General features: G+C 38.1%; 1 long non-coding RNA gene across 1 annotated transcript; it reads right to left on the reverse strand.

Moving 5' to 3' along the window:
* Positions 1–2,402: 2,402 nt before the first annotated feature.
* Positions 2,403–5,628, reverse strand: LOC113461837 (uncharacterized). Its single transcript, XR_005510862.3, has 3 exons — positions 5,319–5,628; positions 2,826–4,382; positions 2,403–2,681 (listed from the first exon to the last, which is right to left on the reverse strand). It is a non-coding gene; the product is annotated as an uncharacterized LOC113461837 (long non-coding RNA).
* Between the last annotated feature and the right edge of the window lie 8,953 nt (positions 5,629–14,581).

Consider the following 14,581-nt stretch of genomic DNA (forward strand, 5'->3'; position numbering starts at 1 on the left):
ACTCGAGTTCGATAGTGAGAAACTCTTTCTCCACTGTGTATACTGCCCCGGCCGAGGTCTTACGAACTCAGTCTTATAAATCACATAGGATCTCTCCTTATCTATCAAGGTCGATAGATTCCATATAGGTGCATACCCTACTCCTACAGTGAACTTACTGCAGCCAATCTACACTGCATGGACCCATATGGCTAGAGACCATGTATGTGTGCAGTCAAACTACAATAACCTCACTGTGAGTAGCCGAAGCACCGCAGGTCAAAGGACCAGTCACACTACTGCAACATCAAGCAAGTCACTGACGAGTGGATAGACATCCAAGTGACTTCTTGTATTGGTCACGCTCAGTACCCTTGTTCTCTAACAAGCACCTGCACTATCACTTCAGTGTCCCTACACTGTGGACTCAAGTCTCGTCCATCCAGAAGGAGAGTGATCTGTGCACTGATCGGATCGATCACCGTCCTCGTGATGATCCTTTGATCAGGAGCATTTAGAAATTAATCACCAATGATACATGGCTCAAATTCTCAACTCTTGAGAATATGTATCATCATCTTATTAATTTCTTGGACGATTCATAGACACATAAACAATATGAATGAAAAAGATGCCTTTTATTTATTCAATAATAAATAGTCAAGTACAAAATTATGTCCCTAGAATCAACAATGTGTCAGCCAAATTGGCTTCTAGGGCATACATCTAACATTAGTTAGATTAATGGCACTTGTATTATCACAATTAATGGGTATTTTATCTTGTTTAATGCCATAATCTTCTAATTGTTGTTTGATCCATAAGATTTGAGCACAACAACTCCCGGCTGCAACATATTCAGCTTCAGCAGTAGATAATGCAACCGAGTTTTGTTTCTTGCTAAACCATGATATTAAGTTTTCTCCTAGGAATTAACATGACCCGCTGGTGCTTTTTCTATCAAGTTTACATCCAGCAAAGTCTGAATCTGTATAACCTATTAAGTTCAGGCTAGATTCTTTAGAATACCATAACCCTATATTCTTTGTTCCTATTAGGTATTTAAAGATTCTCTTTACTGCAATTAGATGTGATTCCTTAGGATTAGCCTGATATCTAGCACACATGCAAATACTAAACATGATATCAGGTTTACTTGCAGTAAGATACAATAAAGATCCTATCATACCTCTATATAGTTTCTGATCTACAGATTTACCTGATTCATCTTGGTCTAATTTGCATGATGAGCTCATGGGGGTGCTGATTGATTTGTTTCCCTCCATATCAAACTTCTTGAGCATCTCCTTGATGTATTTGGCTTGATTGATGAAGATGCCTCCTTCAGATTGTTTGATTTGAAGTCCAAGGAAGTAATTCAGCTCTCCCATCATGCTCATCTCAAATTCACTCTGCATCAAGTTAGCAAATTCTTCGCAGAGACGATTGTTAGTAGCACCGAAAATAATATCATCAACATAAATCTGTACTAACAACATATCTTTGTTTTTCTTCTTTAGAAACAATGTAGTATCTACATTATCCCTAGAGAACTCATGTTCTAATAGGAATTTGCTAAGCCTCTCATACCATGCTCTAGGTGCTTGTTTTAAACCATAAAGTGCTTTGTTCAATTTATAAACATGATTAGGGTATTGATGATTTTCAAAACCAGGAGGTTGTTCTACATATACCTCCTCATTAATATACCCATTTAAAAATGCACTTTTTACATCCATTTGAAATAACTTAAAGTCCTTAGAGTATGCAAAAGCTAGTAAAAGTCTAATTGCTTCAAGTCTAGCTACCGGAGCAAAGGTTTCATCAAAATCTATACCTTCTTCTTGATTATAACCCTTGGCTACTAACACTACAAGAAAAGACATATTCAGCGACTAAGATTCTAGTCGCCGAATAATCATATTTGGTCGCCGAAACCTTTTCGCGACTAGCATACCTTCGTCGCCGAACCCTAGTCACTGAAAGGTTTTGGCGACCAATATTGTGTGGTCACCTAAGGTACACCAACAACGACCAACGTTTGGTTGCCGAAAAAAATTTTCAGCGACCGAATTTGTTGTCGCTAATTTCAACGCCGACCAAATAGTTGGTCGTGGAATGTTTGTCTTCCGCTACCAAAAAAATGGTCACTGAATGTCTATCTTCCCCCATCAATAGTTTGGTCGCAGAATGTATTGGAATGCATTGGCAACAAACATTTTTTGGTGGCAGAAAGTATTAACCTGTATTTAATTAACAATTCAAATTATATGCTTAATATTTATTTTTGGGCTCGTTCCAAATCCTGTACAACCAACACAGCCTATCCAATATCCATATTGCATAATACATTTGCTTATCCAAATAGAAGTATACACAATGTTGGAGAATCCATAATCATTCATTATAAATATCATCTTCTATAAGTCTAAAGTCAAGCATATCTATTAATACCATACATCATAATGTTTCATCCATACCATATGTTAAGGTGATAATCATCACCAAATACATCAAAATGTAAATTAAAAATCCCAAAATATCTGATCTTGCTATTCATCCAAACAACCATCATGTAGACAAAAATATTCTTATACCAAAAACTAGATTCTACTTGTAGACAACTCCACCATGATCATCTGAACAAAAGCTATCCATGTACCAAAAACTAAATTTCACATGCTCATAACTCCACCATGTATCTGAGAAAGCAAAAAAGAATACAAAATCAATAACCACATGTGAAAAATAATAAACTAAAATTCAAGTATAAGTTCACAATGACATTTCGCTTAATTTGGTCAAAATCTCTAAATAACCTATGTAATATAAATGAGAATACATACCAACGAGCATTTGTACCACCAGTTGAATACATGGCCCCATCATGATGGATAGATGACTTGTGCATTTGAGTCTTTTTCTTTAAGAACTCTGTCACCAAACTTGTAAGATGTGCAATTTGCTTCTATTCTTCCTTTAAGAACTCTGTCACCAAACTTGTAAGGAAGGAAAGGTTACAGATTTAATGAAGATTTGCAACAGTGAATAAACCAAGAAAGCAGACAACATGTGCAATATCACTGTCAGGCCTTGAAACAACAATATAAAGGGGATAATACTCAGGTTATAAAGGCTTCAACTACAGGGCATAGTTTGAAAAGGCAATAATTTTCTTTGAGCTGAAGATTGGATAGAACACAACATTCCCAACCAAAGACATGCAATGGAAAATAATCTGATCACTTTTTTCCCCTTTTGGTTGGGCATGAGTACATGAAAATTGAGGACATGTGCCTTAAGATTCAAGGGAACTTCATAAAGCTTCAGGCAAACTTTTTCCATTGCATTATGCAGTTGTGTTGCAGATTTATAAGCATGCACTAAGTTGACGATCAATAGATCTTATAAAACTAATGAGCTAAATTGAATATTCACCTAAAACAATAATCCAGCATCTGTAACTTTAAGACACATAGAGGACCTCAGTTATCAAATATGTAATGATAGAAAGAGCTTTAGTAATGTATTATTCATGCAAATAGTAAAATCAAGATTTTATCTAAAAGGAAATATACTACCTATAAACAACACACCAAAATTTTCAATGGTATTCAAGCTCCGAATCAGCTTTAACATATGGAGAGTGCACTGTGTTTGCTGAGCTGCAGTCAAATTGAATAGGAGGTGTGCCTAAACCTTGTTGCTGATCAGATTTTGGATGTAGTTGATCTGGTGGTAGATCAAGTCGATGCAAACTAGAGAATAATTGAATCCAACCTCAATGGCAAAGTAAGTGATAACACTGATTAGCTATCTCTGCCTGGTTGCATGTGAAATATGACAAATAGAATGTACTCTACCTAGAAAGCAGAAAAATACTTAGAATGTGCATATAAACAGAAATGCTGTATATATTCAGGCATGCATACAAAAATTTATCTGCATCATCCAAGTAAAATTATTTTCTTTGAATTATTTCTGAAAGAGCTGGGTTCTCCCATCAACTCTCATCTTATTGAGCTACTTGTGCTACAGCCCTCCTCACTGCACCAGTTGACCGCATTCATCTCCACTAAGAGCAGGGAGGAACCATATCTGTGAACTGATTGAATTCAAAATATGGAAGAGCTAGAAAATGGTTATTTCGACTGCACAAACTGCTGTCATTTTGGTAAACACAAATCGCAGCATGGATCTCTCAAATCAGATGAGTTTTTAAGCAGCCGAAATTAAAGCTCCAAAGCAATGGCCACAGAAAGAGTCAGACTAACATACATCCCAGATGCTAGGGCTCTGCCAAACAAATTCTTCCATGGCCATTTATTATAGTTGAAGCAATTTCCATCCATCATCAGATCAAGCTACCAATCCCTTCTCATGATCACAATGTGGAATAAACGCTGCATGAGCAAGTATAATTATAGTTGAAGCAATTTCCAATTCCATCAAGATCTAGCTACTAAACCTTTCTCATAGTTGATATGTGGAATAAACTCAGCATGAGCAATTATATTTAAATAAAATAACCAGAAATGTTTTCACATATAACACAAAGTGTTAAATAAATACTGCACCAGAAACAAAGTCACTGCACTGGATACAAACAAACAATTGCATGACATTGATTACAGAATCCTTTTAACAAATTCTGGCCAGTGAGACTAGAGACCTCTTACAAGAGAAGCCTGGGTAATGAGACAAGCAACATTGGTTCAGTGGTTCATGCTCAGCCATGTGGCAACTGGCAAGCGATAATCCTAACATTTTAGAAATAGTATTGGAAATGAAACCTGGTATTACACTCCCAAGCCATGAGATTGTTTAAGAAACCTCCAAAAATATTGCTTGAATTTATGCAGTTCAGGCACTTTACCAGTGGGAAAAGCCTAACCCAGAAAAGAATCATCATATGTTGGATATATGGTACATAGATCTATTTTTTCATATCGAACTTGCCAGCTTAAGTAACTTTGAGCCTGAGAAAACTAATATCTCCTCAGCATACATATTCAGCCTTCTTATTACATAGTGGAGAAGAAAATCATGAGAAGTGATCCAAGAATCTCAGCCTTCTTACCGAATGGAACTATTCAAAAGGTGATTTTCACAGAACATATGATACGATTATAAAAATATAATCCCATTTCCTCCTGTGAGGAAACAAATAGCATTAATTATCCAACATATGAGAAATTTTTTCTTTATTTCAATATTACACTACCTACTTGAAGAAAGCATCTCTTTGTGACTCAAGAATCTTTACAATGAGGAAATTATGATGTAACAGAAATTAAGAGAGAGAGAGAGAGAGAGAGAGAGAGGAGAAATTTGCCTACGTTGGAAGAGAACTGGACCAACCGGTACCTCTCCCCATCCGGAATCGAGTTTGCGAAACCTCGATGAAGAAGAAGAGCAGCAGAACCCTAGGCGGCGGAACCAGAGGGGTCTCTGGTGGCCATCGAAGCAGCTCCGCCTGGCCGAGACGGAGGATCTCAGAGCGGCAGCGGAGAAGCGGCACTGGCACTGGGAGGATAGGAGGGCCGCCATTGGGAGCTAGGGTTTCGAGAGGAGAGGGATTGGGGAAGCTAGGGTTTTGGAGTTAACGCAAAGGAGAGAGGAGGGGTTAGGGAGGAGGAGGAGGAGGGGGAGGGGTCATCCCTGCCGTGGACGGCCTTCCAGTTAGGGATTTGTTGGATTTGGATTAGGGAGGAGGAGGAGGAGGGGTTAGGGATCGCTGGGGGGGGGGGGGGGGGGGGGCGAGGAGGGGGTGGGGGGTGTGCGCGGGTTGAGGGGCGGCTGCAGGGCTGGAGGATTAGAATTTACCGTTCCTTGCTTTCGTGTTGGCGCCGGACTGGGGGGATTTGGGCGGGGCACACTTAGTTTCATTCTAAATTTTTCTTTTTTTATTTTTTTTTAATTTATAATTTTTTAAAAATAATATTTTTAATATTTTTGGAATTAGAAATTAAATTTAGTGATGGAAATTTCTATCAATAATCCGTCACTGCCAAAAATAATCTTTTAAAAATTTATAAATACTTGGGTTACGATTTTTGTGACGACTGAATTTGTCACTGTCTGGTTGCAATTTTGGTTACCAATTTTGCGACCGATATCCCGTCACTACGGTGGTCACTAAGTTTTGGCGTCCATCCTATCCGTGTATTCTGTGACCGGTCTATCACTAATCTGTCACTAAGTTCACACCACGATGACCAAATTTCTGTCTGTCACTACTCCATCACAAATAGTGACTGATAACGGGCCGTCACTAGTTTTCCGTCACTATACGCTTGTTTTCTGGTAGTGGATCCGCCGCAACCGGACATGGTCTTCCTCTTCTCCAGATATAGGGCAGGAACTCGGAAGCGAAGAAGGCTTGGCTAGCACCGAGTGGGAGGGATTTGGGATTCTGGATAGGGGAACGGCGAACGGGCGAAGGAATTAACTACGGCGACGGGTGAAGGCAAGGAGTTAAAGCCGAATAGAGGAATAGGGAATTAGGGTTTGTTTGGTTTCTCGCACGACGTCCCTACATGCATACTTTTCTCGACTTTTGTGGGATTGAGATTCAGCCGAAGAGACGAGGATATGCCTAAGTGAATTAAGGTGTTAAACGGCACCATTTGAAAATAAGCCGTTTTTTTTTTTGAACTTAGAAATTAGCATCTTACAGGGGCTAGTACAACATCGTTCGGTTTTACGGGAACCTTCCACTACCAAAAGTTTGGTCACTAAAAAACTCAAACTTTCTGCCCAATTTTTTCATCGAAAAAAGGCGCCATTCGTAAAAGTTTTCCTGGACTAAATTTTTTTTAGTCGCTGGAGTGAACCTTTAAGGACCAAAATTTCGCCAAAAGTTTTACCTCCAGCCCGCCAACTTGGTATTGCTTTTCCGCGACCAAATATGCATTTAGTAGGTGTAGGACAATTATTCAGTAACTAACAAGAATGTTGGTCGCATATAGCTTTCTTGTTAGCGACCAAACTTTAGTCACTAATCGTTTTACCTCCACCCCGCCAACTTGGTTTTGATTTTCCGCGACCAAATATGCATTTAGTCGGTGTAGGAGAATCATTTAGTAACTAACAAGGATGTTGGTCGCAAATGACCTTATTTGCAGCGACCACTATTCATTTAGTCGCCGAAAGTGGTCGCTGAAAGTGTATTTTCTTGTAGTGTAATCTAGCCTTATTCCTTATTACAGTACCATTTTCATCAAGTTTATTTTTATAAATCCATTTGGTACCTATAATTGAATATTCAGTAGGTCTTTCAACTAGATTCCATACTTTGTTTCTAGTAAATTGGTTTAATTCTTCTTGCATTGCATTTATCCAATTTACATCTTTTTCAGCTTCTTCTATGTGTTTGGGCTCAAAATGAGAAACAAAGGCTAGATGATTATTTAAGTTCCTAAGGGATGCCCTAGTCCTAATAGGTTGAGATGGATCATCTAGAATTAATTCCTTAGGATGCCGTGAGCATACCTCCAAGCTTTAGTTAGTCCATGATCCACAATAGCCTCTTGGCTTGATGATGCACCTTCAATTAATTTTTGATTATCATCTTGTAATGTCATCTCATCTATCTTTTCTTCAAGAATTTCAGCATCATCATCAAAATTAACTCTCTTGCTAGAAGAGATGTCACTAGAATCATCAAATACAACATGTATAGATTCTTCTATAACTAGGGTTCTTTTATTAAAGACTCTATAGGCTTTGCTAGTTGTAGAGTACCCCAAGAATATAGCCTCATCAGATTTTGAGTCAAATTTTCCTAGATTATCTTTCCCATTATTATGAACAAAACACCTACATCCAAAAACATGAAAGTAGTTTACCTTTGGTTTTCTGTTTTTCCAAAGTTCATAAGGTGTTTTCTTTATAATGGGTCTCAATAAAACTCTATTTAATATATGACAAGAAGTATTAATGGCTTCTCCCCAAAAGTACTTAGGGAGGTTACTTTCACATAACATAGTTCTAGCCATTTCCTCTAGAGTTCTATTTTTCCTCTCCACAACTCCATTTTGTTGTGGTGTCCTAGGTGCAGAAAAATTGTGAGTTATTCCCTTTTTACTACAAAACTCATCAAATAAATAATTTTCAAATTCGGTACCATGGTCACTTCTAATAGTTATTACTGTAGTATCTCTAGCATTGGTTACTTCCTTATGAAACTTTTTAAATACTGAAAAAGCTTGATCTTTATGTACTAAGAACATAACCCAAGTGTATTTAGAATAATCATCTACAATGACTAGACCATATTTATTTCCACCTAGGCTTGTTATTCTAGTTGGTCCGAATAGGTCCATGTATAATAATTCTAGAGGTCTAGAGGTAGAGACACATTTTATGGATTTAAAGGAGTTCCTAGATTGTTTGCCATATTGACAAGCTTCACATATTTTATTCTTTTCAAATCTTAGTTTTGGCAAACCTATCACAGAATCTCTTTTAACTAGTTTAGATATTGTGTCCATGCTTGCATGACCTAACTTACGGTGCCATAACCAACTAGCATCATTGTCCTTAGTTTCATTAACAACTAAGCATGGGTTGTGTTTGGCAAGATCCTCAAGATCTACAACATACACATTCCCACGTCTTATTCCTTTAAAAACTAAACTATTATCATTTGGGTTTGTTATGATGCATAGTGATGGTTTAAACATAACATTATAGCCTCTATCACATAATTGACTAATGCTTAATAAATTATGCTTAAGACCATCAACATATCGAACATTATCAATAAAAGTAGAAGGGGTAATTTGAACTTTACCTATACCAATGATGTGACCTTGGTTATTGTCTCCAAAAGTCACAGCACCTCCCTTCTTAGCTTCAAGGGTGAAGAATTGATCCTTGTCACCCGTCATGTGTCTTGAGCAGCCACTATCCAAGTACCAGCAATTTTTGTTGACCTTGGCTGCAAGACACTCCTACACAAGCAAATCATGTAATCTTAGGTACCCAAGTTTTCTTGGGTCCTTCATGGTTAGTCATGTTGGTTCCTTTTGGAACCCATACCCTTTTAATTTTTTCTTTTGTTTTTTCTTTTCTATAATTACACACATTTGCCTTATGTCCTAATTTTCCACAACAAAAATAGGTTATTTTCTTAGTTTTACTTTCTCCTGCTTTAACAAAGAAGTTACTAAGAAGTTTTTGCTTATTTTTAGGTTTATATCCTAAACCTACTCTATTGAAAACTGCACGTTGACTATTAAGTATTATATTTAATTTTTCAGAACTATAAGTAAATTTCTCAACCAAAGGTTTGTATTTTCCAAGTTCTTTAGTTAGAGTTTGTTTTTTCGTTTTTAGAGTATTCAAGTCTTTTATGAGATTTTCGTTTAAGATTTGTTTATTGTTTTTAAGTTCTGAAATTTTCTTAGTTAGTTTTTCATTATCTTTACTTAAGGTGTTAGTTTTTTTAATTAAGAGTTGGTTGCTTGTCTTAAGTTCTAGATTTTCTTTGGTGATACAGTCCTTATCCTTAACTAGTTTATCATATTTATGTATGTAAGTTTGATTAGCTAGTTTTAGCTCTTTATTCTTAATGTTTATAGCCTTATATTCAATCATTAGTTCATTAAATGCATCATAAAGTTCATCAAAAGTAAAATCTAGATGCGTTTCGGATGTTACCTCATTTTCGTTGGCCATGAAGCAGAAATTGGCCTTTTCTTCTTGTTCCTCATCCGATGATGAAGATGATGCGTCGGAGTCCGATAAAGTGGTGACAAGGGCTTTCTTCTTCTTGTACTTGCTGCCCTTCTTAAGTAAGGGACACTCAGCTCTGATGTGTCCTGGCTTCTTGCACTCATAGCATCCAATCCCCTCATTTTCCCTTTCCTTACCTTTATCCTTGCGATAGATATTTGAGGGGCCTCTCCTTTGATGATAGGACTTCTTGTGGTTGATGAATTTTCTGAACTTGCGCACAAGAAGAGCCTCATCATCATCTCCCTCATGATCTTCTTCTTCACTGCTGCTACTGCAAGACAAATCTTTGTTAGATGATGTGGATTTAAGAGCTATTACCTTTTTCTTATGTGAGGACTCTTCTTCGCTGTGTTGCTTCATGGTTAGCTCGTGAGTCATTAGGGATCCAAGGAGCTCTTCAAGTGGAAGCTTGTTCAAGTCCTTAGCTTCTTGGATTGCCGTCACCTTGGCTTCCCATGACCTTGGTAGACATCAAAGAATCTTCCTGACAAGCTCACTGTTAGTATAGTTTTTGCCAAGGCTTTTTAGGCCATTGACAATGTCAGTGAATCTAGTGAACATGCAAGTGATTGTTTCATTAGAATCCATTTTAAATAGTTCATACTTATGAACCAATATATTTATTTTGGATTCTTTGACTTGATTCGTGCCCTCATGGGTCACTTCAAGTCTATCCCAAATCTCTTTTGCAGAATTGCAAGTAGAGACTCTATTGAATTCATTCCTATCTAGTGCACAGTAAAGCACATTCATTGCTTTAGAATTGAGTTGTGCCTTCTCATGTCGTGTTCATCCCAATCCTTTTCGAGTTTGGGTACAGTGACCCCCTCTACATAAATGGATGGGATGTATAGCCCATTTGCTACAATGGTCCACATCTCATAGTCTTGGGCTTGGATGAATATTCTCATCCTAGCCTTTCAATATGAGTAGTCAGATCCATTAAAGAATGGGGGTCTTTGGGTGGACTGACCCTCAATGTGGGAAGATCCAAATGGGGTTGTCATTTTGATCTTTGACTCTTAGGGTAGAAGAGTTTAGGCTCTGATACTGTGGAGTGATCGATTAAAACCCCGTTTGATTTTGATGAGCTCAAAGCATTGGAGTATATCTTGTGATTACTAATGAATTCAATTGAGTGTTTCAGTGAAAATCCTGTCCAAGTGTCTCTAGACTTGGTTCATAGTATTTTGGATAAGTTAAGAAGTCTGCATGAACCAATGTCTGAGATACGAGTCGACTCCCGAGTTTCACGAGTCGACTCCAAGCGTATCAAGGTCACTGGCACGAGCTCGAGTCGACTCCTGATCAGTACGAGTCGACTCCGACTGAAAACAGACAGAAGGACAGAAGAGCAGTTTTTCAGGTCTGAGATTCGAGTCGACTCCAGTGGAACGCGAGTCGACTCCCAGCGGTACACACAGAAAAAGTCAGAGAGCGTTTTATGGACTCTGAGATTCGAGTCGACTCCAGTGGAACGCGAGTCGACTCCCAGCGGTACACAAAGAAAAAGTCAGAGAGCGTTTTATGGACTCTGAGATTCGAGTCGACTCCCGCAGTACGCGAGTCGACTCCGAGACTGTGCGATCATCAACAGACAGAAGACCATGTTACTGCCTCTGAGATTCGAGTCGACTCCCAGACAGCTCGAGTCGACTCCAAGACAAGCTTCACGTCAAAAGGCAGAAGACCAACTTTCGGAAACTGAGAGCCGAGTCGACTCCAAGGAAGTTCGAGTCGACTCCAAGACTGGATGAGCCAAAAGACAGAGAATTGGAAGTTCGGGCTCTGAGATTCGAGTCGACTTCCAGGACAGTCGAGTCGACTCGAGTGGACAAAATTCAAATTTGGATCCACGGACTACAGAGGATGAGCCGACTCCAAAATTGCCAGGGAAGACAACAAGTTCGGTTGTGAGCTCGTAAAACAACAAGTTTGTTGTGAGCTTGCAAAACAACCGGCTGTAATCCAAGGGGGTTATAGTGAAATTCCCAAGTGAGACTTGGAGAGTGGACGTAGGAGCAAGGGTTAGCTCCGAACCACTATAAAACTTTGTGTTTGTAGTGCATTGTCTCTCATCTTCTTCCCCACACATTACTCACAGCACTTAGCTTTAATTAAATAACTGGCTATAGTATTTAGTTAATCATCCACAAAGTTTTAATTAGCTAAGTTAATTTAAAAACCCAATTCACCCCCCCCCTCTTGGGTTGTCTATCTGGGCAACAAGTGGTATCAGAGCCAAAAACTCTTCCACTCAAGAGTTAAAAGATCAAAATGACAACCCCATTTGGATCTTCTCACATTGAGGGTCAGTCCACCCAAAGACCTCCTTTCTTCAATGGATCCGACTACTCATACTGGAAGGCTAGGATGAGAATATTCATCCAAGCCCAAGACTATGAGATGTGGACCATTGTAGTGAATGGCCCATACATCCCATCCACATATGTAGAGGGTGTTAAGGTACCCAAACTAGAAACGGATTGGGATGAACATGACATGAGGAAGGCACAACTAAACTCTAAAGCAATGAATGTGTTTTATTGTGCCTTAGACCGTAATGAATTCAATAGAGTTTCAACTTGTAATTCTGCAAAAGAAATTTGGGACAGACTTGAAGTGACCCATGAGGGCACGAATCAAGTCAAGGAATCCAAAATAAACATCTTGGTTCATAAATATGAACTATTTAAAATGGATTCAAATGAAACAATCACAAGCATGTTCACTAGGTTTACTGATATTGTGAATGGCCTAAAAAGCCTTGGCAAGAACTATACTAACAGTGAACTTGTCAGGAAAATCCTTCGGTGTCTACCAAGGTCGTGGGAAGCCAAGGTGACGGCGATCCAAGAAGCTAAAGACTTGAACAAGCTTCAACTTGAAGAGCTCCTTGGATCCCTGATGACGCATGAGCTTACCATAAAACAACACAACGAGGAAGAGTCCTCCCATAAGAAAAAGGTAATAGCTTTAAAATCTACTTCTTCTAACAAGGACCTGTCTTGCAGCAGCAGCAGTGAAGAGGAAGAAGATGAGGAAGATGGTGGTGAGGCACTTCTTGTGCGCAAGTTCAAGAAGTTTATCAACCACAAGAAGACGTATCATCAAAGGAGAGGTCCCTCAAATTCCTACCGCAGAGACAAAGGTAAGGAAAGGGAAAATGAGGGGATTGGGTGTTACGAGTGCAAGAAGCCGGGACACATAAGAGCAGAGTGCCCCTTACTGAAGAAGGGGAGTAAGTACAAGAAGAAGAAGGCACTTGTTACCACCCTATCGGACTCCGACGCATCATCTTCATCATCGGATGAAGAACAAGAAGAGAAGGCCAATTTCTGTTTCATGGCCAACGAAAATGAGGTAATTTCCGATACGCATTTTGATTTTACATTTGATGAACTTTATGATGCGTTCAATGAATTAATGATTGAGTATAAGAATATAAATGTTAAAAACAGAGAACTAAAAGTAACTAACCAAAGTTATATTCATAAGCATGATTCATTAATTAAGGATAAAGATAATCTCACCAAAGAAAATCTAGAACTTAAGACAAGCAACCAACTCCTAATTAAGAGGACTAACACCTTAACGAAAGATATTGAGAAACTAACAAAGGAATTTTCAGATCTCAAAAACCATAAACAAGTCTTAAACAAGGATCTAACTAAAGAGCTAAATGATCTAAAAACCGAAAATCAGACATTAACTAAAGAACTAAACAAATACAAACCCTTAGTTGAAAAATTCACATATAGTTCTGAAAAGTTAAACATGATACTTAATAATCAACGAGCCGTATTTAATAAAGCGGGTTTAGGGTATAAACCAAGGAATAAGCAAAAACTTCTTAGTAACTTCTTTGTTAAAGCTGGAGAAACTAAAATTAAGAAAATAACTTGCTTTTGTTGTGGAATAGTAGGACATAAAGCAAATGCATGTAATTTTAGGAAAAGTAAAACTAAAAGAAAAAATAAAAGGGTATGGGTTCCAAAAGGAACCAACTTGACTAACCATGAAGGACCCAAGAAAACTTGGGTACCTAAGATGACATGATTTGCTTGTGTAGGAGTGTCTTGCAGCCAAGGTCAACAAAAACTGCTGGTATTTGGATAGTGGCTGTTCAAGGCACATGACGGGTGATAAAGATCAATTTTTCACCCTTGAAGCTAAGAAGGGAGGTGCTGTGACTTTTGGAGACAACAACCAAGGTCACATCATTGGTATTGGTAAAGTTCAAATCACCCCTTCTACCTTTATAGATAATGTTAGATATGTTGATGGTCTTAAGCATAACTTGTTAAGCATTAGTCAATTATGTGATAAAGGATATGATGTTATGTTTAAACCATCACTATGTATTATAACAAATCCTAATGATAATAGTTTAGTTTTTAAAGGGATGAGACGTGGAAATGTATATGTGGTAGATCTAGAAGACCTTACAAAACATAACCAATATTTAGTTGTTAATGAAACTAAAGAAAATGATGCTAGTTGGTTATGGCACCGTAAGTTAGGTCATGCAAGCATGGACACAATAACTAAACTAGTTAAAAGAGACTCCGTGATAGGTTTGCCAAAATTAAAATTTGAAAAGAACAAAATATGTGAAGCATGTCAATTTGGCAAACAATCTAGAAACTCTTTTAAATCCATAAAATGTGTCTCTACTTCTAGGCCTCTAGAATTACTACACATGGACCTATTTGGTCCAACTAGAACAACAAGCCTAGGTGGAAATAAATATCGTCTAGTTATAGTAGATGATTACTCTAGGTACACATGGGTCATGTTTCTAGCGCATAAGGATCAAGCATTTTCTATGTTTAAGAAGTTCCATAAGGAAGTAACA

Source organism: Phoenix dactylifera, chromosome 1 (genome assembly GCF_051530095.1).
Source record: "Phoenix dactylifera cultivar Ajwa chromosome 1, Ajwa_hap1_PhDact_Kaust_v1.1, whole genome shotgun sequence".
NCBI classification, from domain to species: Eukaryota; Viridiplantae; Streptophyta; class Magnoliopsida; order Arecales; family Arecaceae; genus Phoenix; species Phoenix dactylifera.